This window comes from Phascolarctos cinereus, unplaced genomic scaffold (assembly GCF_003287225.1).
Source record: "Phascolarctos cinereus isolate Bilbo 61053 unplaced genomic scaffold, phaCin_HiC Scaffold_9;HRSCAF=440, whole genome shotgun sequence".
Lineage (NCBI taxonomy): Eukaryota > Metazoa > Chordata > Mammalia > Diprotodontia > Phascolarctidae > Phascolarctos > Phascolarctos cinereus.
The window spans coordinates 242,961,032-242,987,389 of NW_027556402.1; the positions used below are offsets into that span (position 1 = coordinate 242,961,032).

Below are 26,358 nucleotides of genomic sequence, written 5' to 3' on the forward strand. Positions count from 1 at the left end.
ATAGGCTTTTTGAAAGTGTTTTTTAAACTTTACAAAGTTAGAAATAAATAGATTTTTTTCTGTCCAGACCTGTAATTTCTCCCATGGAGAGTGCTTCCTAAATAGAAATTCCTCCCACCAATGCAGGTCAGCAACTTGTCTACCCAGAGGTTAGATGACTTGGCCATAGTCACGCAGCCAGTGCACATCAAAGGCAGGAATTGAACCCACGTCTTTCTGATCTCTCACTGTATCTGGCCCAACTGGTGTTCTCTCTGTCCTTCATCTCCTAACTCTGTATCTTTGTATGACCTGTTCCTCACTCCTGGAATATACACTCCTCAGCCTCCACATCGGCACTCCTCTATTCCTTTAAGAAACAGCTCAAGCACCATCTTCTGCAGGAAACCTTTGTTATTTCCCCACCCCTAACTGCCAATGCACTCTTTCCCAAACTATCTTAAATTTTCTTTGTATATAGTTGCATTTATTCACTTTTCTATTTGTACTCTATTTTTATATATGTAATTGTTATCTTCTTCATTAGAATCTAAACTCCTAGCAAGTAGGAATTGTTTCATTCCTTGTAATTTGTATCCCAAGCAACTAACACAGTGTTTGGTATGCAATAGGCACTTAGTAAATGCATTTTGGTTGCACAAACAATACCTCCAAAGCTAAAGGGTTCTTTGAAGAATACATAGGGTTCCTTGGCCCTGAGCAAAAATCCTGATGCTTGTCCTAATTTTATGTGTAACTCAAGGCAAGTCATCTGATGTCTTTGTGCCCCTGAATTCCCTACTTTGTTTAAAAAAAAAAAACTATAGCTAGGCACTTCCCAGGCTCAAATCGAGCTGTCCCCATAAAAACACCTGGAAAGCCCTGGGCAAAAAAAATATATATATATAACGGCCTATTTGGGACCTCCTTTACAAGGTTTCCTACTTTATCAGGCCAATCGGTTGTTTAAAGGAAGGTGCAGTGGCGCGAGATAAAATCTATATTGTATTTCCAAACTATAAAACGGTGATAGAATTTGGTGGGCCTTCTAATGCCTTCAGAGGGGGAAATTGCTCCAGTCTTCCAATAAAAACCCAGAGCCCTAACAAAATCCTCTAATTTAGAGGCAAACAGTTCAGTGGGTGCTGACCTGGGCCCCAGCACCTTCTCTCTCTCTCGGGACTGTTGGGCAGTCCTCCCATCTGTTTGCTAGGAAACATGAAGGAATAAGGGGAGAGATGTCCCCGGTTCTATCCCATTCATTGTCAGCCCATAGCCAAGCAATGCCAAAACAAGATTCTGTATCTTGAAATGGCAATTGGAAATTCTCCAGGAGAGCTCACCTCCCGTCTCCACCATCTCCTGGGATTGCAAAGCCAGGAGGGAAGAGAAAGGTGTTTATGACACTGTGTCATTTTCACGCCTTGCTAGGGCTGGGGCTAGGGCTGTGTGTGTGTGTGTGTGTGTGTTTGGTGATGGGGGGGGATTAGAATTGGGCTTTGTCCAGATTTATTGTGGGTTTGTGGATAACTGCTCTCATCCTGGGCCTTAAGGGGAGAGCTTTGGCAATGAGCAAGCATCAGTTTTATAGGGTGGAGAAATTCGAGAACAACATGATTGGCTAGGAGGAGGGGAGGCGGGCAAAAGGAAGGTATCCTTCCCTAAGGACAACAGATATCAAAATGTACGTCAGGCTGCATTTTTCAGAAACTGAAAATGCCAGAGTGAAAATAGCAGTTTTCCCAGCCCTGAATTCTGCCTCTGCTCAGATGAAGTCTTTGCTTGCCTCCTGTACCATCAGCTCCTTGGAAGTACTTCTGTTTGGGGAGTGGCTGAGACCTGCAGCCACTGTAACTTCTGCAAGGAGAGGCAGGCCAGAATGTCTGGTGTCTCCCTTCTGGCCCCTCTTCCTCCAGTAGCCATCAGATTGGGTAGCTGAGAGGGTCTTGGCATGTCAGGACCAAGGCAAAGCATGGCATAATCACCTTGCTTGCTCTAGACTTCAGACTTGTATGAACACAGCCTACAATGAAATTCGTTTCTAGGGGCTGCCACACCATGACTTTGGCTCATGTTGACCATATAGTCCACTCAAAATCTTCCTCCCCCAATCCTTTACATCCAGTTTTTATAATGAAAGTGTGGGACACTCTGTTTCTCCCTGTTGAATTACATCTTGTTAGATTCCATCCATTACAACCTGCCCAAGTCTTTTTGGATCCTTACTCTTTCATCCAACATTTCAGCTGTCCTTCCAAGACTCTTATCATTGACTGACTTGATAAGCATAATGGGCATGCTATCTATGGCTTCATCCAAATCATGGATAAACATGGAAAGAAGCCAAGAATGAGAGTTGGAGGACCCCAGTTCAAATCCTGGTTCTACTCCTTATCGTGGCAGCTAGGTGGTACCGGGACACCAAATCCCGTATTCTTCCCCCTATATCATCAAGAGTCAGAAGAGGCTTTAGAACTCAAAAGGGAGGGCTGGAAAGAACCTTGGAGGTGAAAGCCTTCACTTGGTCTTTGTAGAGAGGGTGCGTAACACAGTGGGGAGAGTGTCAGAGTAGAGCCAGGAAGCCCTGGGAAGGGCCCACTGCATCCTGGGCCACACATCCTTCATTAGTCCTCATTGCCAAATAATAATAACTATCATTCATATAGCCCTCCTACAAAGCCCTTTGCTTTGGATATATACTTTATTTAATTTAGCCCCTACAGCAACCCTCTGAGGTCCATGTTATAGCTATTATTAACCCCATTTTACAGACGATGAAACAGGTTTCCCAAGCCAATCACTTAACTGCTCAGTGCCCCAGACCTTGCCAAGATTATATTTTGCTGAGAAGATGCCTACCTGCAGTGGTGGGGGTAGTTCCCTCATCTGGAGGTCACCAGAAAAATCATAGGTGCAGTCCCTATCCCTATACCCAGAGCTTGTCCTAGAATAGGTGTTTAATATTTGTTAGATTTAACTGAATTCATTTCACAGATGAGGAAACTGAGGCCTGGGGCAGGGGGCAAAGGGATAATTTATACAAGGTCACACAGTGAATTAATTAATGACAGTTTCATGTGTCATCATCTTTCTTTTAATTATACTGTGTTATGGAAATGCTTGTTTTATTCCATAAATTAAAAATAAAATACTTTTTTTAAAAATTAGTGGTAGAGCTAGAACTAAAACCCATATGTCTGACTCTCAATTCTGGAGACTGCCTTCTTTAGTCTTTTCCTAGATGCCCCCACCACCACCACCACCACCTACTATTTTTGTAAGTGAGTCTGTGAGATGACAGTGACTGAAACCCAAGTGAAGGCAGGGAAAGGGAAGGAAAGGAGGAAGATACACAGTCCCCTGGTCCTGTACCAGCAGCACTGGCCCCTCTGTAACCCCGACCAGATCTCCTAGAGTCAGAAGTCTCAGCATGACTGTCCTGGGCCCCATGAGTGCCTTCTGTAGTTAGGGGAAGGCTCCCAGGCTAATCCCTTTCCATTCCTGTGATATGATTCTCCCTTCTGTGCAGAGCATTTCTTTCTGGTCTGAAATGTCTTCCAAGATGTCAGGGAGTGAGCCTTGCTTGAGCTGCTCTTCATTATAGGAAGATTAATGGGGCCACTGATCCCATTAATTTGTTATTGACCCTCCCCTTCAGAGAACAGGTCAGACAATCCAGCCGTCTGCTGCAGGCTATGTTGATTCCACTAGCAGGTTCCCTTTGCCTCTTCAAGAAATCTCCAGCCAGGAAACCTCCACTTGACCATAACCTCCACCCTCTGCTTGCTCTGATTAGCCCAGTTTTACAGATGGTGCAGCCTGAGGCAACAGAGTGATGAAAACCCTCTTGCCCAGGGCCTCCCATCCTCAGACATAATGGATGCACTCCGGGTCAACTTTACCCAGTGCCATAACTAGCAAATTTGGTGCCTGGGGCAAGTAGCATTAAATGGTCCTTCAGATTAACCATGAGTGGGGAGACCCCAATGGTGGCCCTATTGGGAAAGCTCAAACTACCAACACATCAAGAAGAGGATGCCATGAGGCCGTGTCCGGGGAGGCTGAGGCCAGTGCCCAGGGAGGAGCAGAATGTGGCCGGGCCATCTGGCAGCCTCCTAATCTAACTAATGATCCTTGCTAACTAGTGTCTATGCTGATAGTGAAGTGGAAATCTTGTCCAAAAGTAAATGTAATCCATTTTCAAATTATACCATCTCTTACTTTTTTATTTTAAGGGCTTATACCTTTTAAATGTTGGAGGGGCGAAGCCCTTGCATCCCTCCTTAATTAGATCTCTAGCCTTATCTATGCACAGAATAGGCAGGGATTTCATAGGACTTATAGGACTTACTAGAAGGAGCCTTAGAGGTCATGCTGACCAACCTCTTCATCTTATAGATGAGATAACTGAGGCCCAGAGAAAGAAAATGGCTTGTCTAAGGTAACACAGTAATTTAATATCAGAGCTGGGATCTGAACCCAGATTCTTCGACTCCAAATCTGCTCATACCATTCCCTGACATTGTCTCCTTTAAGGAATGCCCCCCCAACCCTGTTCCCAAATATCTCCCCCAACAGTACTTACTATTCTTCACTTTGTTATGCTGCCTGAAATTCTTCCATTAGAAATTCAGTCCTTTGGACTTAATACTTGAAAGTGCAGCTACTCCTTGGAGAGTCATGCATACTTGTGATTGAATTGGTATATCAGATTACTTTAAGGGAATAGGGATTGAATAGAGGAAGAAGGAGAAATAACTATGAAGTCTGAAGTCTGATCAGGAAGGGGAAGGGAGACCCGGGTAAGAGTAGGGTGCTTGGAGGGAGGGAGGTGGTGAAGTGGGCCAACTGTTAGATGTGGACTCAGGAAGCTCTGAGTTCATATCTTGCCTCAGGCACTTGAGTAGTCTCAGTCTCCCCATCTGTAAAATGGACATCATAATAGGGCCTCCCTCCCAGCATTGTTTGGAGGATTAAATGAGATAATGTGTTTGAAGTGATCTACGGACTTTCTTATGTTAAGGCTAGCCGTTCTGTGGGGTGGTGGGAAAGAGAGAGCACGTCCCCAGAATGGGAGGTGGCCCACGAACAGCGGGTGCATGGGGCACCGACAAGAGCCCAGTGTCTCCCTGCTTCCTTCTCTAGCATCCCCGCAGGCGGCCACGTCTTGTTCACAGAAGGGAAAAACAAACGCCTTCCTTTCCCTCCTTTATATTGGAAACCCTTAAAAGTCCTGAGAAGAGATTTATAGGGATATTTTAACCTTTACTTTGATCCTTGGAAATGTCGTTGTTCTGAGGGCTGCCCGGCTAAACCTGACCTTTCCCAGAAACCTTAAGATGGAGCTGGCTGCCTGAGAGGATATTATCTCTGAGCTCTCTCCCTCAGGGGGTGAGGGCTCTGAGGAAGGGCCAAAGGAGGGGGAACAACAGGAAGGAGAGCTCCTTCATCCATTTCCACCCCCACATTCCTGAAATGGAAACCGTAGAAGCCAGGTTGAGTGGAGTATTATAGTAACGAAACACGCATTTCTCTCACAAGTTTCGGTTTTCAAAACCTTTGACTCCGGAAAGCCCTGGGAGGGAGAGAGGGCAAGGATTCCTGTCCCCACTTCACAGATGGGGAAATTGAGGCTCGAGGTGACATGACTTGCCCAGCAGCACATAACTAGTCAAGACTGGGGCCTGGGTCTTCTGACGCCAAGCAAAGGGTTCTCCCTACGTCACCATGCATCTGAGTCAGGTCATGACCACTAACTGGCTGTGTGACCTTGGGTGAGTCCCTTCAATCCAGCCTATGTCCCATGCACTATTCTAGGTGCTGAGAATTCAAAGACAAAAGTGAGTCGGCTTCTGCCCCCAAAGGGTTTACATTCTGTCTACTGGGGGCAACAACATATACGTAGAGAAGTAAATACAAAATAATTTGGAGTAGGGAAGGGTGATTAGAAAAGGTCTCCTCTAGAAGTTGGCCCTTGAGCCTTAAAGGAAGCTAGAGATTCCATGTGGTGGGCAGGGAGGGCATTCCTGGCATGGTCAAAATGTGAATGAATGCAGAGGATTGCTGTGCAGATTAAATGGGAAAAGCAATCAATCAGCCAATCAATAAGCATTTATTAGGCCCCTACTGTGTGCAAGGAACCATACAGAGATACAAAAAAGAAAAAAACCAGCCCCTTTCTTCAAGATGCTCAGCCATGTGTGCTTTATAAAGTTCTATGCAGATACAGACATTTGTTATTAAGGGGCCAGAACTGGGCTGCCACTCAGAAAGGCCTGCATTCAGATCTTGCCTTAAGTAGCTCTGTGACCCTGGGCAGGTGTCTTAGCCTGTTCTGCTCAGCTAGAAAATGGGGATAATGACAACATTAGAGCAGCTACCCAGCTGTGAGGATCCAAGCTAGCGAATGGGAAGGGCTCTAAAAAGGCCAGCTCTCATGATGAACTCTTTCAAGAGCCAGGGGAAAGATCCACCTCGTGTCTCGGGCAGACGCTCTCCCGGGGATCGACAGAAGGAGCCACGCGGGGAAGATGTGCTGGAATAATGATTCAGGTTCTTTTGCTTAACTGGTTGGGTTTGGATTTTTCCTTTTTGGTTACGACCGACCAGTCAAAACCTTTGTATTAAATGCCCACTTTGTGTACCCTGAAGAGAAGAGGTTGGAAAGAGGAGGTTTACAGAAATGAATGTGGAAAGTCATCTACAGAACTTTTTGTTTGTTTGTTTTTTGTGCAAAACATTTTTAAAAGACGAAAGCGTTACCAGATAAGAAGGCTTGGAAGGGCTGAGGACCCTCACCCATGACAGCGAGTCCATCCAAGTATCCAAGTCTGTCACAGATGCCTCCAATGGGTTGAACTGAACTCCTGCGGTCATCAGCATCAACTCCTCTCCCCCAGCCCCACAGGATGGACATCTCCTCGAGCTCCCGTGATGGGTCGCTACCACTTTCTTTGAACAGCACACGTGGATCTCGGTTCAGTCCTTAATAAAAGGCGAGGCTATGCTGGGCCAGTGTGATGCCACCTTATGTGTCTGATGGTTAGTGGAGAGTGAGCTGGTCCATGGGCTCCCCGATGCTCAGTAGCTGGGGGGCCCTCAGGTTCCTCATCTACAAAACAAAGGGATTGGACCAGCCAGCCACTGGCGTCTTCCTGGCTCTAAGTCTGTGACTTTCAAACTAACAGGGACTAGCCCTCTCATTTTATAGATGAGAAAACTATAGGTCAGAGAGGTCTCTTGACTCGCCCAGTCAGAGTGGTACAGTTTCACTGTATGCTGTGCACAGTTGGGTACAGAGGGACACAAGAGGGATGGCTTTGGAGTCAGGGGGTCAAATGCCACCTCTGCCACTGGCTACGTGGACAGCACTTGGTGGGCCTCAGTTCCCTCATCTCTAAAATGAAAATGGGCTAGCTAATCTCTAAATTCTCTTCCAGAGATAGCCAGCAACAGTGTCAGAATCTGAACCCAGGTCCTTTGTCTTCAAATCCAGCTCTGTTTCCAGTATAGCACGCTGGCCTAAGTTAAGTCAACAAACATAAGGATAAATTTTCTAGATTGAAGCTTACCCCTTCAGGAATTGAAACTTAACACATAGACATACATGTCTATGTATAAAGTTATATGTTATATCATAATATATTGTTCCATATTATATCATATTATATTGTGCTATGTTGCTTTATGTTATATATCATATCATCATATTATGTTATATATTATATTATATTATTATATTATATTATATATCATCTTATATTATATATTATAGTATGAGGCAGCGTGCCACACTGGATAGAGAGCTGGACTCAGAGTCCAGGAAGCCCTGGATTCAAGTCTGATATATACTGGCTGTGTGACCCTGGACAAGTCATTTAACCTCTAAGCAGGTGTGGCTCTACTTGGTAGAGAGATATTTTCATCGGAAGTTCCCTATACTGTTGGGATATAGATATACACACAGGTTTAATATAATTTTGTGTATATTAATTTCATTTGTTACTATATTACTATATATAATGGGACTTGTGATTTCATCAGTGTATAGAGATAGGTATATGTGGGCATATATATATATATATATATATATATATATATATATATGTATATGCTTATATGTGTGTTTATAGAGATAGATAAATAAATAAGTAGGTAGGTAGGTAGATTTTGGATGGAAATTGTTCTGAAGTCTATTTCACACTTTCCTGACTTTTCAGAGAGATTCTGTTGAACATAATTTGACCCCCCTTTTAATAATTCAGAGGGATCATTGGGAGTTTTGCTAACAGTGCTGGGCTGAAACATAAACCAGAGGTCTCTGGAACTCCTAAAGTGTGCCTGTGGCTGTTGGATCTTACACTTAATGACCCCTGATGACTTTGTGCCGTGATTCAACCATCCCCTCCTTCTGCAGCTGCCCATAGCTTCTCGTGTCAACTTCTAACTGACAGCAATGGGGAGCTCTTTTTCCTAGGGATGATAGCAGAGCCCAGCTCCTGGCTGGATTTCCCCTGGCCTTCTGCATAACATAGGTATGGAGGCAGGGTCCAGATTTTCTAGCCAGATTTCCTGATTTCAACAAGAGAAAAGATCCTTTGAAAAGATTTTGCAAATGGAGTAGTCTTTGTTGGGCCACTAGGTCTGGTCCCTTTCCTTTTAATCAGAGATTCATAGATGTAGAGATGGCAGGGACGTTGGAGATTAGTCGCCTGATTTATACAGCTGATAAAACTGAATGCCAGAGAAAAGATAGAACTCGCCCAAAGTTATACCAGTAGTGGTAGACTTGAACTCTGAACTAAGATTCTCTGACTTCAAGCCCAACCACTCCACCAAAACAAGGTGGTTGCGTGAACACTCATGATAGACCTTCTCTACACGCACCGCCACATCCACATCCTCACTCCCTGAACTATTGAGACTGTATACTTCAAGAACAAAGTCTCTTTGAAAGTTCAAAGATAAGAGTAATTGAGGAGCTGTGAAAAGTGGCTAATTAAATACCTAGCATTTCATCTTTGTCTCACTGGGTATGTTCCTACCTTTTTTGCATCCGATCCTTTCCATCTTCCCTTCCCTAGAATTAAAGAGTAGTTTGAAATTTTTTGCTGAATTCACTAAATAACATATTCTGCTTCCTGCTCTTCATTTTTTTAATTGTGTGTGACTAACCTTTTACATGTCACGTTGCATTTTAAATTTTCCGTTACACTATAAAGTCAGGATTCTGATCAGCTCGAGCACAATGGATCCATCCCCAGTTCTGAACGCTGGCTTGGAGCTATCCCAGGTGCAGAGAGGCCGGCCGGCTTGGCCTCTGCTTCTGTAGTTCCCATATTTGCTGCAGCTTCTTTGCCAGAGCGACATACGTGTTTGTTTCTCCTGCACGGATTTTTTTGAGATGTTTCTCCTAAGTGGGGCAGCTATACCAATACGTTCCACCGCTTTACTCCTGTTAGCAAATAGCACAGCGTCTGGTCTGTTGGCCGGGATTCGGCGGAGAGCGGTTCTGGCTGCAGCCTCGGACATCTTGTAGCATTTATTTTTCTAAAATATCCTTTCATGGGTACGCCGAGTTCTCTCCAGAGCTGTGTGTGTGTCCCTTTTCAGCCCACGCTGGAGGGCAAATGGCTGGTGTGTACCATGGCCCACGTGAATGGGATGAGAAGCAGCAGTGATACAGTGGCAAGAAGGTTGAATTTCAAGTCAGAGAAACAGGGTTCAGATCCTGCTTTGGTCACTTACTACCTATGGCAACTCACGACACTTCTCTGAGGCTCAGTTTCCTCATCTGTACAATGATGGTATTCAACTCGATTGTCTTTAAGATCCCTTCTAGCCCTAAACCCATGACCCTAAACTTCTGTAATCCTGTGACTGGGAGACAAGACAGCCCACACCCAGGGGTTCTGGGGTAAGGCTTCAGCCTCCTCCTGTGACAAAGTAGGAGATTAGACTCTGTTGTTGTTTTTCAGTAGTGTCTGATTCTCCATGACCTGAGTGGTTTGCCATTTCCTTCCCCAGCTCATTTTACAGATGAGGAAACTGAGGCAAGCAGGGTTAAGTTATTTGCCCAAGGTCACACAGCTAGAAAGTGTCTGAGGCTAGATCTGAACTCAGGAAGATGAGTCTTCCAGACTGCAAGCCTGGCACTTATCCATTGCACCACTGAGCTGCCCTAGGACATTAGACTCAATGCCTCTAAGGTGCTTTCCAGATCCAGTGTTTTCCTGTCAGATTGTGTATTCTTTGAAAGCAGGAATAGTTGCTCAACTTTCACTGAGGTCCTGACCCAGAGTAAGCAGTTAATCAGTACTTGTTGATCTGCAGTTGACTGGCATTCTATGTTCTAAGCCCCCTCCCAGCTCTGACATTCCCTATTCTAAGCTCCCTCCCAGCTCTGACATTCCCTGTTCTAAGCTCCCTCCCAGCTCTGACATTCTCACTTCTAAGACCTCTCCTAGTTTTTACATTCTCTATTCTAAGGTCCCTCCCAGCTCTGACATTCTGTTCTAAGTTTCCTCCTAGCAGTGGCATTCACTGTTCTAAGGCCCCTCCCAGCTCCAACATTCTATGTTATGGGAGTCTATGATTGTGCCTTTTTACTATTAATCCATACTGTTACCAAGGTGAGGTAGCTTATATCTGTGATATTTTTCCTTTCGTAGACTCTTTGGATGGATCTGCCAAGGACTTGAAGCAGATCGATACGTCCCACTGCAGTATTATCAGAGTCATTATTATTGCATTAGGCTCTGGACTGAAATGGGGCCTGGAAACAGGGTCCTCAAGGCTGAAATTGCTGAAGTTTGTTTTGTTATGTGACAGCCAACCTCCCCCTTTTGAAATCTTTCTTCCCTTTCAGAGCCCCCTGTCTCCCCAGGACTCCCACCTGGTTCTCTCGTCTGGGAGGGGAGCATCTCAGAACCTGCAATGTTAGAGCTAGGAAGGACCTGAGGTGATAGAATGTTAGAACCAAAAGGCATAGAGACATAGAGCATGGAATCTCAGAACATGAAGAAAGACCTTAACAGAAAGTTAAGGCTGGGGGGAAGGAGCACGGATGGGGAACTTAAGGCACAGAACACAGAGCGTTAAAGCTGGAAGGAGCCTTAAGACAGAATGTTAGATGCGGAAGGGATCTAACATCACAGAAAGTAATTCACTAGCTTAAGTTAAATTCACATGGCTAGTTAGAGAGAAAGTTGAGTTTGTAAACTGAAGATTCACTACCTGAAGAGGACTAGAGTTTGAAGTCCAGGGATCTGAGTCCTAAAACCCTAGTTCTGTTATTTACTGCTTCTATGACATCTCCCTAGCCTCTGGGCCTCAGTAAAATGAGGCTATTGGACCAGAGCACCACCTGGGAGCCAGGGTCAGGCTAAGGGAGAGATCTCCCTGGAGCCCACTGGGTTATTAAGTCTTAGCGCTAACACTATACTCCTTCAATACTGAATCATTGATTGCTGGATTAAGCTTCTCAATCCCATGATCCCTTTGACCTCAGAGATTCGTCTAGTTCACACCTGTCATTTTACAAAAAAGGAAACTGAGGCCCAAAGAGAAGTGACTTACCCAAGGTCACATAGATAACTGAGCAGGACTTTCAGAACCCAGGACCTCTGACCTCTGTCCACTATACTGACCAGTTCAGAAGAGGGTATTCATAACAAAGTTGGGAGTGAAGGGGAGGGGGCAAGTTTTACATTATAAGAGAAGCCCTAGAGGCAGGTCAGCCCTTAACCCAAAGGAGCAAATAGCCAAAGCCAGCATTTGAGGCAAGTGTTAAGGATGGATCCTCCCAAGGGAGGGATCTATTTAGGAACAGGAAGAGCTGTTCTACTCACCCAAAAAGGCAGCCCCAAATGAGAGTAAGGCGCTGCCGACTTGCAGAGGGAACGCAGTCTGCTTCCTAGGGGAGCCAGGAATCAATCCCTTTCATTCAACACTGGCTGTGTGGAGAGGGCTTTTTCACTAATCATTATTCCTCACCGTAGGGGCTGGATTTCTCGAGCCTGGCTCCAGGGCAGAAGCTAAAACCTCGGTAGCATAAGACCTGGGAGCAGATGATAACGGGAGGTGCAGCGCCTCCTTCTCAAGAGATCTACCCAAATGAGAAAGCTTATAATTATTATTGCCTTTATTGTTCTTATTTATGTAGTACTTTTCCTCCCAATAGTCCTACATGGTAAATAGTGAAAGTAGAATTATACCCATGTTACAGATGAGGAGACTGAGTCTCCAAGAGGGGAAAGAGCTTGCTTAAAATCACCTAAAGAGCTGACATTTCTATAGTGTCCTAAAATTTGAAGCTCCCTTTTATGTCATCATCTCGGTTGAATTCCACAACCCTGTAATGTGTTTCTATTCTTATCCCCATTTTTCAGAAGAGAAAACTGAGTCTCAGAGAAGTGAAATGGTCATATAGCTAGTAACTATAAGAGGCAGGATTGAAACCAGCGTCTCCCTTGTTCCAGGTCTCATTACTCCCTACTTCCTCCCTATATACACAGCTAGTAAGGGAATAATGTTAACAAGAATAATTCACATTGGGATAGCACTTCAAAGTTTGCAAAATGCTTTACACATATTGTCTCATTTTGATCCTCACAACAACTCTTTGGGATAGGTGCCATTGTCATCCCCATTTTACAGATGAGGAACCCCGAGGAAGTTTAAGTGACTTGTCTAGGGTCCCCCAACTAGTAAGTGGTTAAGGAAGGATTGAAACTCAGGTCCTCCTGACTCTTGACTCAGCACTGGATTCACTGCCTAATAGATAGGAGTCGTCATTTTTTACATGTGAGGAAACTGCGGACTAGCGAGGATGGGTGGCTTGCCAAGGATCACACAGTTGGTATTTATCTGAGTCAGACCTTGAAGTCCAGATCTGGTGCTGTCTGTCTTGGAGCAGGAATGCTTCTCTGCCCAGAGTTAGCGGATGCTGTGCCTGGAGGCATGGGGGTGACCTGCATCGCCCTTCCTGCTCTGGCTCAGCTGGCAGGCAGGGGCTAACCTGGGAGTCTGATGGGGAGATGCCCCAGAGCCTGCTGCAGTGTTAAGACCTCGAGCTAGCACAGCGAGAAATTCAATACTGAGCATCGATTGATGGATTAAGCTGGTTGCAAAGGGGAGAGCATTGAGCTAAGTAAGAATCAGGAGAGCCCTGCTGTTGCCTCAACTCTAGCCCTGATGCTCCAGGTGACCCTGGACCCTCTCAAAGCCTCGGTTTGCTTATCTGCCAAATGGGGATAATAATATGTGCCTCTCTGTCCATTTTGTTAATATGTAGATTCCATTCACCCAGAGCCAGATGTGTGTGAAGGAGGCATACATACGAAGTCTAGCTAAAGGGAGGAAGGGAAGGGAAAAGGAACAAGCCTTTATTTATGTAATAATGATTTGTTTATAGCACATGACACACCACATGCCAGCCACTGTTCTAAGTGCTTCACAAATATTATCTCATCGATGCTATTGTTATCCCCCCCTTTACAGATGAGGAAACTGAGGCAGGCAGGGTTAGATGACTTGCCCAAGGGCATACAGCTAGTAAGTGTCTGAGCTTAGATTTGAACATAGGTCTTCCTGGCTTCAGGTCCAATGCTCTATTGCCCTATACGCTGAGCCACCAGCTGCTCTAATTAGACACAGGCCCTGACCTCGAGGAGCTTATAGTCTAGTAGGGATTGACACATTCACACGTAGACTGTGATCTCACATGATGAATTCAGTGGAGAGGCGCAGAGAGATCTGAGGGAGAAAGGGGGCTCCACATGTAAAGCTGATGCTATGGATAAGCCCAGAGAGGTTACATGATTTTTAAGTACAATCCAGCCACACTGACCTCATTGCAGTTTCTCGAACGTGATGCCCCATTTCCCATCTCCTCACCTTTGTCCTGGCTGTGCCCACCGCTTTGCCTAGAATGCCCTCCTGGAATGCTCTGCCCCTCGCCTCTGCCTCTTAGATGCCTTGGTCTCCCCCAAAACTCAGCTCAAATCCAGGTCTTTCCCAGTCACCCCTGATGCTAATGCTTCCCCACTCAGGTAACCTTCTATCTACTCTGTATCTCATACGTACATAGTTTTTGTAGCTTCTTCCTCTTTAGAATGCAAGCTCCCTGAGGGCAGGGGACTGTATTTGCCTTTCTTTGTATCCCCAGGGCTTAGCATACAGCAAGTGCTTAATAAACGCTCATTGGAATTTAGGGGCTGGGGGTCCAGACAGCTTACAGACCCCAATATAGGATTATGGAACATTCAAGCTATAAGGAATCTTAGAGATCACTCAATCCAACTTCTCATTTTACAGACAGGAAAACTGGATCTCAGAGCAGGGAAGTAGTAACTCACCCAGGGTCACAGGATTAGTCAGTGCATGTGTCCGGGTGAAAACACAGACTTCCTGATCCTTCCGCTGCTCCTTCTCTGCCTCTCCTCCCCTTCACATCCTGAGCTCCTGACTGTGTTCCCTGTTGTTTCTTCTGTTGGACAGCTTGATTTCTGGGTTCCTGACCCTGCCCTATGCTCCTACCCCAAATCATTCAGCCAAGGGGCTCGGACACAAGGGTCTGAGTCCTTTTCTCTGACACTCCCAGCCCAGGGATCCTAGGATTTTCTTTGGTGAGATGCAAAAAGTGACAAGAAGGTAGTGTTTAAGAGTGAGAAGAACCCTGGATTTGGTGGAAGAGGGGCAGGGTAAAGTTTCTGGCTCAGCCACTTACTATTGGCTAAGTAGTTTCACTCCCTATTCCTCAGTTTCCCCTCTACAAAATAAGGGGGTGATCTCTAAGGCTCCTGTTCCCACTCTCAATCCTGTGGTCCTAGACCGAAGAAGGAGGTGTGCTTGACCCATGAATGTCTGATGGGCCGGACCTTTAGAAGGCTGCTGATCAGGGCAGGTGACACATTGTCGTCAGTCCCACAACAGTGACCTCCTTTGTGGAGAGAGCTACTTTCCCAGTGTAGGGCATCTGTCCAGGAAAGCACTCTGATAGGACTTTGACAGATCTCTGGATAAGATGCAGGTGGCTTCTTATACTGACAGCAGAATGTGTCAGAAAGGCTTGTTCCTGGGAGGCTGGCCAGTTGTGATTCATTGTGTCTGGTCATCTGATTGGTTTTCTCTGTGTGCCTGTATCTGTACTCCCCTATGGTGGTGTTGTTGCGTGTGTGTGTGTGTGTGTGTGTGTGTGTGTGTGTGTGTGTGTGTGTGTGTGTCCCTGGGGAAAAGCTCCAGGTCTGGGCTCTGTTGCCAGCTGCCAGAGGTCTTCAGAACAAAGGTTTGGATGGTGCTGTCACAATCCCATTATTATCTGCCTCCCTGGTGGTACTTTCTGAAGCCCTTTCCTCTTCTCAAAGCTTTGCTTTTGTAAGAGATGTTTCTGTCATAAATGGGACTCTTATGGAAGAGTTTGGAGCCTTGTAGAGGGCTGGGAAAAATTTGTGCGATAATGGACTTCTCTCTCCCTTTCTTCCTCATCCACTCCTCAATGACACATATCTATGTGATACTATGAAAGCAAAGCTAATTATCACCTCCAACCATCAGACCATGTCTCCCCAGAAGTCTGGGACCACCGTGATGCCAGGCAAAAGGGCATGACTTCCAGGGAACCAGGGAGACATTGTGAGTGACGTTCTTAGGGATGGGACAGAACTTCTCACTGAATCCCCATGGATTAGCATTGTGGTATGCAAGGAAACAGAGTCATAACTCTTCATTTTTGAGGACTGAGATAGTGGCGCTAAAAGAACAAAGACTCCCAGCACACCTCAGAGCAACTGTTAGGGGAGGAGCAGGGGAAAGACAGGGTTGTCGTGAGGCTCACCTGCAGTGCAGCCACCAAGAGAAGGAATTGCATCCTGAGACATTCTGAGGCTGTGTCTGGGCAGGATGCCATTCCAGGCGAGGGCCAGGCTGGGCAGGAGCTCACCTGGAGTGAGCTGTTATTCCAGAAAGCTCCTACAGCTTCCTTTTCCAATTAAATCTTCTTGCTAACTAGCTGCTAAGCTCAATTGTTTCTACACTGCTGGAAAATCACAGGGGCTTCAGCACCCTTTAAATTTTGGTACCTCTAAAATGATTGGTGGACAAAACCCTAATAACTCTATCCTGGTTGCCAGGTTACGCTGCATTGCCATCGATTACTCACATAAATCCCCTCTCTGAACCTCAGTGTCCTGCTCCAGAGGAAAAGAGGGGATTGGACCAAAGCCATATGTCAAAACCATAACTAGTAATATTTTCACCTGGATGGGAAAAGCACCAGACTTGTCAGTTTGAATCCCAAGCCTAGCAATCTCAATTTGACTTTTTATGTGCCCACAGCAGATCCCTTATTTCCTCTGAGTATCAGCACCACCCGAGGTAGAGCCCACACACGCCAGTTATTCAGGAAGGGTGATCACTCTGGCACCTGGAGGGAGATAGAGTACATATAATCAGAAGGGCAGAGCAGTCTGCTAGCTACCTGAGAAACTGGGTGATAATGAGATCCCAGGGGTTGGAACCAGAGGTGGACTGGCTGTTGGTCAGAAGTCAAAGCTAAAGGAATCTGCCAAAGATAAGGGGACCCAAATTCAGCCTATGGGGGAAAGTTATTCCTACTTGAGCTTCATTATTTCCCAAAACTTGTGGGCCATCCTCCCTGCCGCTACTGACTCTGCATCATCCTGTGTAGGGGTCCATTGTTTCCTGATGAATCAGACACCCCTGCTGAATCACAGCCGGTCCCCTAGATCTCTGCTTCCTTATCTATCAAATGGGGATAATAATCTTGGCAGAGTCTCCCACACAGCAGTGTTGTGAGGAAATAGTTTTGTCAGCCCATAAGCCCTCAAGAGATGAACTTGGCCTTACTAACTTTGAATTCATGCCTTGTAATTGGCCGAAAGAACTGGGGGTGTTTACTCTGGAGAAGAGAAGATTGAGGGGCCACCCAAACGCTGCCGTGTGGAAGAGGGGTGAGGAGGGTTCTAACCCCAGAGGTCGGAACCAGCAGCAGTGGGTGGAAGTGGCAGCATTAGCTTTAACCATGCTTGGAGCTGTCCAGGGAAGTTGTAAAGGGAATGGATGCCTGTTCAGACATAGGGTCGATTCAGCACGCATTTATTAAGTGCCTGTTGTGTACCAGGACCTGGAGATACAAAGCCAAAAATAAAAGTCTTTGCCCTCAAGGAGCTTCCATTCTTCTGGGGGGTTGGGATGGCAGGAATGACAACATGAGCATTTTTTAAATAAATTTATGCAAGATAATTTCAGGTTGACCTAAATTGGCCTGCAAGGTCCCTGCCCCTCTCTTGGAATAGGCTGGCTTTCAATATAAGGCCTCAGTTCTCTTGGGGGGGGGTGAGGTTGGGGTCATCCCTGGAAAGGCTACCGCATGTAGGGTGGGTTGGGAGTGAGGGCGAGGTGGGGAGAAAAGTGGGCCTGAGATGCTGCTGCTGCATTTCCTCCTGGGCATTCCCAGCTTCAAACACTGAAGTCTAGAGCAGGCAAAGGGTTAGCCATGAAAGGTGCCCTGGATAGCTATTGACAGATGACCAGCGTGAGCTGAGGAAGATCCTCGGGCTCCCACAGCTGCTGATGACAAGCCTCCAGGATGAGGTGAATAAGCAGGCCAGTGCTCCATGGATAACCTCCTCCCCAACCCACAGGGGTGCCCTGGACCTTTGCAAACAGGGCAGCCCAGCGGGTGAGAAGGATGTCTGATCCACAGTCCTCAGCACCTCTGGCCTCCATCTCAGAAGTCCCAAAGCTGAACCAAGGGGAAATGCCGCCCCTTTACAGCAGCTACAAGGGGAAGGACGGAATCTCTCCCGCTGGAATGAAGAAGTCAGACTTGCACCTGTCTGCAGTGAAGAACAGCCCAGCCAGCTCACTCCTAGATCTCTCACTTTTTTAAAAACTACAGACCTGAAATTCCATCGGTATAGATGTGAAAAATCCCTCCACTGTTATTTTCATCCTTAGAGAGCTCTGAGGCATTTAGAGGTTAAGTGACTTGACCAAAGTCACCCCATCAGTATGTATCGTAGTCTGGCCTGGAACTCAGGTCTTCTGACTTGGAGTGCAGCGTTCTTCCTATCTCGACATGCTGACCCCTCTGGGAAAGCCCCAGGCTTCAAATGGTTGGAAAAGGGGAGAGGTCACCATAGCAATTCCCTAGCCAAGGGCAAGGTTAGGGTAATTAGCCCTCTGGGTCCTGCACACTGAGGGTCCCTAAACTCTGAAGGAAAAATAGATGAAGACTGTTCCTCCTCTGTCTGCTGGTGTGGTGTGGTGAAAAGAGTCTAATATTTTGTCAAAAGACTTGGGTTCAAATTCAAGTGTTGCCACTGATGACCTGCATGACTCTGGAAACATGTCCCCCTGTATCTGGGCCTTCAGGTTCTTCCTCTAGACTAGAGGAAAAGCGGAGGTTAGACCAGAAGATCTCTAAGGCCCCTTTTAGCTCCAAGTCCTACAATCCTGTCAAAGGCATAACTAGCAATATTTTCACCTGGGGTTGGCTGGCAGGGAAAAAGACTTACCTGGGCAGAGGGGGTGGGGTGTGGAACTGAGCCCCAGCTAAGGGCCAGGACCTCTTACACCCACCAGATTAAGTGACTTTGCTAATTCCTCTTAGTTTTTGTGTTTTCTCTCCTTTCTCAAAAGATTCAAGAGGAGATTGTGGATTTAATTCTCTTGGCAAACCTTATAAAGTTAGGTAGCTAACAGGCTCTCCTAGGCGGCTTCCAAGTCTACCCCTCAGGGGTGCCCCCAAGGGGTTGGGTTGTCTCTCCTCTAGTGCAATAACCTCTAGCCCCCACTCCTGTGTGGTTTCCTTTCCATTGTTAGCTTCTAGGAATTACCGCCCCATTCCATTTAACCAATCAACATCAATTAGCTTCTACAAAGGACTATTTACTTTGAAGATTTATCAGGAACAAAACTACAAACATTTTCTTCCAACACCTCCGGACCAATCCTTCTCTATACTACCTTGGTCTCTGAGGAAAGAGAGCTCAGACTTAGCATAGTTTCTACATAACAATGATCCTTCCAAATTTGCTTCCAGATACAACAGGAGGAGCCCGACTCTCAGATACTACTGGCTTCAATTCCAAAGGTCATCCCTCAATTCTCAAGGCATCAGTACTGGTCTGGCTGCAAAATCCATCGTGGACTCAACTCCCAGACTCCTAGAAGGCTAACTCTCATGACCTTTCAAAACTCAGAAGTTTATAGCCTGTAGATTAATCTCCTTCACCTAAAATGAACAAATGTTGAGTCAGGCAAATAACTGAGACCCAAAATCAAGGGGATGCATGTTGGCCTGAGTGGGGAGAGCCCAAGGCTTCTCCCTTTACATCACTGTCTGCCACCACATGCCATTAGCAAAGGGGAAGGGGGAGAGAGAGAGAGAGAGAGAAGAGAGAGAGAGAGAGAGAGAGAGAGAGACAGAGAGAGAGAGACAGAGAGAGACAGAGAGAGAGAGAGACAGAGACAGAGAGACAGAGACAGAGAGAGACAGAGAGACAGAGAGAGAGACAGAGAGAGAGAGAGAGACAGAGAGACAGAGAGAGAGAGAGAGAGAGAGAGGAGAGAGAGAGAGAGAGAGAGAGAGAAAGCGAACTAAGACCCTTTGAAGGTGCTCCCAGTCTAGTTCAGCACCTTCAGCCAATCGAAGAAACTTCTGCCCACCCCGTGGTTAGGAGATCAGAGCTGGCCCAGGATGTCTATGAAATGTTCCAAAGTCTTCACTGTACACCATCATGGCTCTCCTGGGAGCAGGTACCCCAGCATCTTCCACGTAGGGATTTGCATCAGTTCGCCATGCTGATGTACCAGCACCCTGCCATAACCGTATGATGTAGATTTAGGGATGTTGTTTATATATGTAGAGTGGAAAGTAACTTCAGAGGTGAACTAGTCCAAACCCTTCATTTTATAAAGGAAGAAGCTGAGTTGGGGCTAGGGAAATGAAGGGTGGTGCCCAAGGGCACCCAGTTGGTGAGTAGCAAAGCTGGGACCCAGGTCCTCTGGTTTAAGATCTGTGTTCTCACCACTGCACCACAGGGGCTCAAATGTCAGCCATGATTATTTTTACTTTGTTTATCTGTTTCCGAGAGGGAGGATTGGAGTTGAGAAACTCTGAGGTCCTTCCAGCTTTCAACTTGCCATCCTTCGATCCTTTATCATATCCTCCCCATAGTATGGAAGCTTCTTGAGGGCAGGGACCGTGTTTTTTTTTTTGTTGTTGTTGTTTCTGTCTCTGTCTCTCCAGTGCCTACAGCAGCATGGCACAGAGTAGCTGCTTGATAAACGTGTGTTGATTGACTGATTGATTACCCTGTTAAATTCTGGTGGCTCCCTGTCATTCCCACGTCTTCAGTTTGCCCAGGTTCCTATTTGTTCATGGGGAAGAATGGGACAGAAGCGGCTTTTAAATTCTAAGCCAAAAGGTGGAGAACCCTTATTCCCCGTGGCCCTCTCCAGAGCTGGCCTCTCCCCGTGTGTGCCCCTAGTCCACCACCTGCTAAACTCTGGGGAGCCTATCGATGTAACCCCATGTCTGGGCAGTACTAATAGGGCAAGCAGTTAAGCCGCGGCAGCAGTGACCTCTGAAATGTGGTGCCGCGATGTATAATAAATTCCCCTCGACCAAAGGTTTATATTGCTTCCTGCGGCTCCGGCGTCAGAGGGCTTTCCGCGACTCAGACTGGATATAATTGCTGTGCACGGCAGATTTATTCCTCCAAGAGGTCAGATAACCATTGTATTTCACCGTCAGGCTGACGAAGGCCCTCATTCGCTCAAATTATTTTTCTATCAAATATTCATTTGTCTGGTTTATGGGCTGAGAAAGATCTGTCCCGCCGGTGCGGCAGCCCACGTGCTCACCTGGCTGCCTCTTCCAATTCCTTCTCCCTACACGCCACTTTCCCTACTCCCCCTATTCTTTTCCCGCCCCATTTCGCTCCCACCCAGACTGCAAATGCCTGGAAATCTGCATTTAGAGCTTGGTTTCTTTTGGCTTTCACCAAAAAGGGACCCTGCCATTAAAATGCAAGAGAGCCAGTAGAATGTAATCTCCTTGAGAGTAGGCATTGTTTCATTTGGGGTTCCACAACCCTAGTGCTTAGCGAATGCCTGGAACATTTCTCTCTCTCTCTCTTTTTTTTTTTATCATAGGATCTCATCAGTTTAGAAAATTGGTGAAGAGACTGTATCAGTGCAAATGTGGTCTGAAACTTAGAAATGAAACAACAAGCATTTATTGAGTACCTGTTACAGGCTAGGACAAAAAGACAAAAAAAAAAAAAGAATTCCTGTCTTCAAGAAGTTTACATGTCAGGAGGGGTGGTTAATAACGTGTCTCGCATAAGGATACAAAATGTACTCCCCCCCAAAAATGTAAGCTATCTTGAGGGAGTACACACACATTTTGGGAGAGGGGAGAGAGGCTGGGAAAGCCTTCAGATAGAAAGTGGAGCCTGAGCTGAGTTTGGAAGGAAAGGGAGGATTTGAAGAGTCAAAGGTAAGAAAGCAGGACATTCTAAGGCTTGGGGAAAACCTTTGCCAAGGCACACGGATGGGAGATGGAGTGTGAAGTGTGAAGAAAAGCAAGGTCAGTGTGACCAGAGCATGGGAAGGGGGATAATATCTAAGTCTAGGAAGCTGGATTGGGGCCAAGTTGTGAAGAGGTTGAAAAAACCAAATAGAGGAGTTTGTAATTGATCTTAGAAGCAATGGAGAGCCATTGGAGTTTGATGAGGAAGAAAGTGACACCGTCAGACACCGGCGTTAGGAAAAATCACTTTGACAGCTCTGTGGAGGATGGATTGGAATGGAGAGAGAATTGAGGCAGGGAGAATGATTCTTGTAAAGATACCCACAAAAGGGGATGAGGACCTGAACTGAGAGAGTGGCCAGGTGAGAAGCAAGGAAGTGGAGATGGGAGGACTGAAGAGCTAAGAAACCAGATCTGGGAGCCAATTGGATATGTGTGTTGAGGGAGAATGAGGAGTCAGAGGCTATGTATTTGGGTGTTTGGAAGGGTGGTGGTGCCCTCAACAGAAAAGGGTAAGTTTGGGACAGCTAGGTGGCACAGTGCATAGAGCACCGGCTCTGAAGTCAGGAGGACCTGAGTTCAAATCCAACCTCAGACCAAACACTTAACGCTTACTAACTGTGTGACCCTGGGGAAGTCACTTAACCCCAATTGCCTAAAAACAAAAAAAAAAAAACAACACAACAACAACAACCAGAAAAAGGTAAGGTTCCATAGACCTAGAGACCTCAGAAGAAATCTGATCAACTCCCGCATTTTACAGATGACGAAACTGAGACCCTGGCAGGTTAAGTGACTTGCCCAAGAAAGAATTTGAACCCAGGCCCTCAGACCCCAAAGTCAATGCTCTTTCTCCTATGCCACCTCAATGCCTCCATGATTATTTCTATTTCAGACCTGTTGTATTTAAGATAATTATCTGCACAGAAAGAATTAAATCCATGAAAACTGATGTGACCTCCACATCAGGGTAGATTGAAAGGGTGGAGATAGAAGACCCAGCACAGACTCTTGGGGAACACCTGCAGTTACTGGGCATAAGATGAATGAGGTGCTGTCAAAAGAACCTGAGGAGAGGCTGAATGGGTAGAAGAAGGACCAGGAAAGAGCAGCCTCATGAAAATCCAGAAGGAAGAGAGCGTGCAGGAGGAGAGGATGGTCAGCATTGTCAAAGGCTGTAGAGAAAGCAAGAGTCAGAGGCCCTGGCTTTGAATGGTAGCTGCTCTGGTTACCAGCTTTGGGACCTCGGACAAGTCTGAGCTCTGTTTTCCTCATCTGTGAAAATGAGGCAGATTGCATCATCTCAAAGGTCCTTCCTAGCTTCTTCCCTCTCTCCTATGGCCCGTGCCGGTCCCTGTGTCCTACGATCTGTTCTCAGGATTCTCTGATTTAAGTTCCTTCTCATTTATGATATTCTGGGTTCTAAGGTCCCTCTCAGCTCTCACTCTGCTAGGACTCCTTCCTTCTCTGACGTTCTGTGTTCTAGGGTCTCTCGGCCCTGACATTCTGTATCTTAAGGCACCTTCCAGCTCTAACAGAGCCTTCTTGGAACAATTCAGGAATGCGCAGAAGAGGCCCCACTGGATGGTGGGGAGCTGTGGGAAGGTACCCCTACACTCCCACTTTCCCATGAAACTGCAGGGGAAGCTCTCCATCTGCAATGCCATCAATCTCGCCCAGTTGGTGTGATTTAAAACAGCTGAGGGAGCAGATCTCTGGTCTATCCAACCATTCGGAGCCTTTGCCCAACTAGGCCTGAAGCGGCAGGACCCAGTCATCCAAAAGTGCTCCCTGTTACAGGAAGTGACAGGGACTTCAGGAGCAGACACCAGCAAGCTGGTGCCTGGGGCCTCTGAGGGGCAGACTCAACCACACAGGGAGGGCACTGACTGTCCTCAGGACAACATACCTGTCCTCAAAGGGCTTCTCCTTTTCCCTCTCCCCTCCGTCCCCCCTCCCTGCCTGGTTTGTCTCTGAAATTCCCACCATTGAATTGGGCGGAGGAATGGGGGAGGAGTTGGACAGAAGCATTGAAGGCCCCTGTGAAAGTACAAAGACGTTCCCTGAGAGGGGAGAGGAAACACAACACTAGAGCTTGAAGGGACCCCAATATGTCATTAAGTCCAACTGCCTCATTTTACAGGTGAGGAAACTGAGGCCCAGAGAAGGGAAGTGACTTGGCCAAGGTAACAAAGGTACTAAGTAGCAAAGTCAGAATTAGAACTCAGGTCATCTGTCTCCATTGTCACCCATTAGCCCTTTGCTAGAAATGAGTCCACCAAAGCAGGATGAGTGAAAGAATGAACTTGGGACAGATCAGGTTCCCCCTTCATCAAGGAGAAAGGGAAGAGTTGGAAGCTGAGGCCCAGCTTAAGAAGCCCAGGGAGTGGCCCAGGCAGGGAAGAGAGATCGGCCTCCTTGGGGGCACAGCTCAGGGTGCTCCTGGAGGCGCAGCCAGGAGCCTGACTTCCTCAAGCTCCTCTAGAAAATGGGATTCAGCTCAATGACTTCTAACAACCGTGTTCTGAACTTCCTCCCAGTTCTGACTTTCTCTGGTCTAAGATCCCACCCAGCTGGGATGCTCCCTGCTCTGTGCTCTGAAATGCCTTCCAGCTCTGACTCTTGACCTTCCAAAGTCCGGCTCTGACATTCTCTGAATTCACCTATTTGTCTCTGGGCCATCTGTGACCTTTCTCCAGCCTGCAGAGATATTGTCTTGTCTTCCCTTCCCCCCCTCTCTCTCTCTCTCTCTCTCTCTCTCTCTCTCTCTCTCTCTCTCTCTCTCTCTCTCTTTCTTCCCTCTCTCTGTCTCTCTCTTCCCCTCTCTTCTTCTCTACCCTATCTGTCTCTGTCTGTCTTTCTTCCTGTCTCTCTGTCTCTCCTCTCCCCCCTCTCCCTTCTTCCTCCTCCTCCCTCCACCCTCACTGTCTCTCTGTTTTCTCTGTCTCTAGCTGGCTGTCTCTCTGTCTCTGTATCATCTTTGTCCTCCTCTCTCCCTTCCTCCCCTACTTTACCTCTCTCCCCTCCCCTTTGTCTCTCTCTCTCCCTCCGTCTCTCTCTGTCTCTCTTTTCCCCATTCCTCCCTCCTTTCTGTCTGTCTTTCTTTCCTCCTCTCTTCTTTCCTTCCTCTCTCCTTCCATCTCTCCCTCATCTTTGTCTCCTCCCTCTCTGTCTCTGTCTCTGTGTCTCTCCTCCTCGTTCTCCACTCCCTGCCCAGCTACCTGCTGAACTTCTCCACTGAGCCCTTGTTTATGCTTCATCAGGCCCAAAGGGAACTAATGACATCTCAGAGAGGGTGCGGAGGGGAGGATGAGAAGAGAATAAGGAAATCAATTGGTCCCGGCGTCATTACTAATCAAAGGTGTAGAGGAAAGGACATCAGACAGTGCCCAAGTTTGGCATAATGTGTGATGAAACCTGAGGCTGAAATCAAATCACCGCTGGGCAAAAGAAATCATTTCCTCTCCTCTCCCCCACCCCTAATCATGAAGATTCAATGGACTTTGATTTGATTTTTCTCCCCTTCTATTATTTGCCACCTCCTCTTCAGGGCCCAAAAATAGCCTCCGTTTCGCTGTTTCCTCCCCCCTGGACTGCTCCAGCCCCCTCCCGCAACCCTCTTCCCTCCACTGGGTCCCCAGAAGCACACAGTTACCTTGGGGCCTTTGCCTGGTTCCTCGTGGGTGACCCAGCATTATTCTTGGTCTTTCTGCAGCTGGAGAGAAGCTGCTGATTTCTTATTATTTATTTGTAATGAGGCAGGGGATATTGGATTCCTCACTGCAGGGACTCCAGAGAGAGTTCTGTATTCCCTATGTCATAGGGGTGTGGGAGTATAGGGTAGAATGCTTGTTTTGTCTTATCACACACTCCATGGAGTTTGGGGGTGGGGGGAAGGGAAGGCAGGAATTCACAGCCCCATTTTCCAGATGGGAAAAAAATTACTCAAAATCAGCCACAGAATGGCAGAACCAAAAGAGACCCTTAGAACCTAGACTATCAGAGTCAGAAGGGATCTTAGAACGTAGAATATATAATGTCAGAGCTAGACGGGACCTCAGCACATAAATTGTTAGAGTCCAACCTCTCTTCTGATGTCTGGTCTTGCATCTTCAGTGGCATATTGGACATTTTGAACAGGATGTCCCATAAACATCTTCAACTCAACATGTCCAAAACCGAACTCATTGTCTTGCCCCTCCAAACCTTTCCCTCTTACTAATTTCCTGGCACTGTCTAGGGCACCACCGTCCTCCCAGTCCCTCAGGTTTGAAACCTAGGAGGAGTCCTGGACTCCTCACTATGTCTCACCCCCTCCCCATGTCCAAGCTGTTACCAAGACCTGTCGATTTCGCCTTTGGAATATCTCTCCAATACACCCCCTTCTCTCCTCTGACACTGTCCCCACCCTGGTCCCCTCACCCCTGGACTGCTATAAAAGCCTCTCCCCACTGTGATCCATCCTCCAGTCAGCTGTAAAATTGATCTTCCTAAATTGAAAGTCTGACTATATCACACACACACACACACACACACACACACACACACACACACACACGCGCACACACACACACACCCCTATTTAATCAATCCCACTGGCTCCCTATTGCCTCCAGGATCCAATAGGAAATCCTCTGTTTAGCTTTTAAAGTCCTCCATAGCCTGACCCCTTCCTATCTGTCCAGTCTTTTTACACCTTCCCCCCAACCAGGTGTGATCTACTGTGATCTACTGAATGCTGGTCTTACTGCCCCCCATGTCTTGAACCCTTCCTCCTCATCTTCATCTCCCAAACTCTCTGGTTTCCTCCAGGTCTC

The 26,358-nt window shown here is 46.8% G+C and overlaps 1 protein-coding gene across 2 annotated transcripts in view; it reads left to right on the forward strand.

Annotated features, from left to right (window-relative positions):
• Positions 1-26,358, forward strand: part of LOC110223982 (transmembrane protein 263-like) — a 361,940-nt gene that overhangs the window by 300,114 nt on the left and 35,468 nt on the right. The window lies entirely within an intron of this gene.